This window comes from Corvus brachyrhynchos, unplaced genomic scaffold (assembly GCF_000691975.1).
Source record: "Corvus brachyrhynchos isolate BGI_N302 unplaced genomic scaffold, ASM69197v1 scaffold182, whole genome shotgun sequence".
In the NCBI taxonomy this organism is placed as follows: domain Eukaryota; kingdom Metazoa; phylum Chordata; class Aves; order Passeriformes; family Corvidae; genus Corvus; species Corvus brachyrhynchos.
The window spans coordinates 2,120,583-2,123,717 of record NW_008236807.1 but is presented as its reverse complement, the minus strand read 5'-3'; the positions used below and the strand labels follow the sequence as shown (position 1 = coordinate 2,123,717).

At 52.2% G+C, this 3,135-nt stretch overlaps 1 protein-coding gene across 1 annotated transcript in view; it reads right to left on the bottom strand.

Annotated features, from left to right (window-relative positions):
• PODXL (podocalyxin like) overlaps window positions 1-3,135 on the bottom strand; it is a 29,558-nt gene that overhangs the window by 11,044 nt on the left and 15,379 nt on the right. The gene's annotated exons all lie outside the window — the stretch shown is intronic.

Genomic DNA, 3,135 nt, shown 5'->3' with positions numbered 1-3,135 from the left:
CCTTGGCCGGAGTTGACAGGCGCTGCCGAGCAGCTCGGATCCGGTTCCCACACTGGCGGGGACCTAAAATCAACATCCCCGAATGAGGTAACAGCACTTGAGTCAACAAACCACCCCTGCCAGCTGCACGGGATGAGGGGGGACCACGACCCTGCTCGGTGAGGGAGTCCCTCTGGCTGCTCCAGGGACTGTCCTGTGTCCCCAGAGCAGTGGGTGGCACACAGCAGTTCCAGTGGGCTCGAGTGCTCCTGCTGTGGCTTTTGCACCTCCCACTGCAGCAGGTTCTGGTGCTCCCCAGTATCCACTGACTCAGCTCCTTGGGCACATTTGTGTCCAGGTGGGGGACACGATGGAGGAGGAACCCTGGGAGAGGGACATGGGGTTGTGTGGCTCAACCACAGCTCAGGCTACACCAACCACCTCTGCCATCATCACTTCTTGCTTCACCTAACTCATTTTAGGGTTGGGATGAGGAGCAGAGCATCCGTCCATCCGTCCGTCCATCCATCCGTCCATCCATCCATCCATCCATCCATCCATCGCTTCCAAGGCAGGAGCAACCCAACTGAAAATATATTTGTGAGGCAGACCTTGGGAGAAGTCATCCTATGGAATGTGAGGCATTGAGCTAATAAGACTTACTGAAAAAACTCATTAAGATCCTGCTGTAAGCAAAGGAAGGAGAAGTAGAAGGTGGGGGAACATGGACCAAACTGTTCAGCACTGCTTAAAGCATCATCTGAAGAGGAAGGATCCAGGGAACCAACCAGCCTGTGAAATGCCTACAGTCCACAAAGCAGTGCCAACTGTGTATTTGGCTTTTTTGGGGGATTTATGGCTTGAATTCCTTTTTTTTTCTGGAGAAAGTGAGGTATGGTGGGGTGAAATGTCTGCAGTTCCTGGGTTCAGTCCCAACAGTTGCTGGTGTCCCCCTGTTGTTGGTGCTGCCCCACCAGCCCAGCTGTGCACAGGGTGTGTGGCTTTGCAGTGTCCTCTCCCCTGCCCTGTGGGATTCAGACATGTCCCCCATCACTGGTTCCCCACGTTGCCCTTGATGCTTCCCTGGTTTCTTGCTGGATCTGAATTTTGAGTACAATGCCACCCCGACTCTGGCTTGTTCTCGGAGCAGGATTGGAGCTGTTTCTGGAACACTCCTCCTTATAGCACACACTTTCCTGTTTTCCCACGGGCTGTGAAACGCAAAGGATTTTTTCACTTTGCTGTCAGGATTTGGCTACAGACGTGTTTACCGGGCCTACAAAGCAGGGAAACCAGATAGTGCCATTTCTCTGTTATCTGCTCAGCTTGGGAGGCACAAAATGGGCTGCAATTCTCAGGAATATGAGTGGAAAGTTAAGGGCGAGCGTGTGGGAGGCGCTTTGGCAGCCGAGGAGGGCAATGGGATGGGAGGATGCACCCTTGCAGCCCTGCAGCCTTTCTGTGGCTGTTTTGGGGCGTAATTGGCATTTTGTGCTAACAATGCTCTGGCTCGTTGTTACACCCAGAGGAATCAAAGGGAAACAGGGTGGGAGACTCCCTGGCTCGCCAGCTCCAACGCTCCACGGCCCCGGAGAGGGCACAGGGGAGTGGTGGATGATGCCAAGATGTGGTGTCTGCCCATCCCTCAGCTCGCTGGTGCTTCCCAGCCTCACCATCCCTGCTTCCAAAAAGCCTCCCAGCACAGCTCTATGGGAAGGACAGCTCCAGACAGAGCATCCCAGTGCTCAGGAGGAGGGGGGAAGCTTTAAACACCAGCATGGTCCTGAGTACTTTTAGTCTCCAAAATTGGATTTTGTCCAATCTGATTGAATCTTTTTATATATTCAATACAAAATTCAATGAGAAGCTTTCCCAGCATGAACCTGCAACTGTGTCCAGACATTACATGGGGAAAGGAATGGTCTCAGGAGAGACTGTCCTGCTGGGGCTTCATGGAAATAAGGTCCCTCCTTGGAATCATCCTCAGCATTAAGGGCAGCATCACTATGGACATCACCACTTCGGCAGGCGTGTGGGCAAGGAGCACTCACACCCAGCAGCAGGCAGAGTCAGAAGGTGAAAACAGGCAGCAGGCAGGTGCTTTCCCTCCTCCAGGAGTACAGTGGGTGATGTTGGGAGCTCCAAGCCCTTTCCAGGGCTGCCAGGCAGGGCCATTTCCCAGGGACAGGGAATTTCAAGAGCTGCTGTGCTGACAGTGTGTCTGAAGGGGTTTTGTGAACACAGTGTGGCTTCACTTCCCTTCCAACTCAGCTGATTCTGTTCACTTAGGACAGGACAGGGAGTGACAGGACAAAGGGGAATGGTTTTAAATTAAGAGGAGAGATTTAGATTAGATATTAGGAAGAAATTCTTTACTGTGAAGGTGGTGAGACACTGGAGCAGGTTGTCCAAAGGAGCTGTGGCTGCCCCATCCCTGGAAGTGTCCAAGGCCAGGCAGGACAGAGCTTGGAGCAACCTGGTCTAGTGGAAGGTGTCCCTGCCCATAGCACAGGCTGTGAGAAGGTCCCTGAAGTGCCAATTTTCCATTGCTTACACTGCCAGAAACCAGAGCATTATCATGCCAAAACCCACCCCTGAGCCCTGCCCACAATCACTCTGTCAGGACCTCGCCAGCCATTTACTGGTGTCTCTTCCTCTTTATCACCAACTTAAAACTTCCTCCTATTTGGAACTTATCAGTACAGTGCATCTTCACTACTGCAGGAAGCTCACAGCTTCCACAAGAACCATTCTGAATGTGGATATCCCTCAGGAACACCAGCAGACAGTGCCCACCCACCAGAAGGGGTCTTGGTGTGTGGTCATGGGTTGGGCTTGCCTGTGCCCAGAGTTTCCACCACACTGTACTTCTCCTTGGTCTTGTAGAGGGTCTGAAACAAGTGAAATGGAGTTTTTTCCTCTCACTTTAGGGTTCTGTGAGAGCACTGAGGAGCACAGTGAGTCTCAAACTCTGGGCTCCTGTCCTCCCCAGTTGCTCTGCAGTTGGATGCCACCCTACCCCAGTGTGAGGTACAAGATCTCACAAAGTACACAATAACTGTGGAAGAACCCCTCATTTTTTTCTTGAGTTTTGGCACAAAATTCCAGCCCCTCAATTTAGGCAAAAAGCTTTCCTGCTAGCTTTTGTATAGGGAA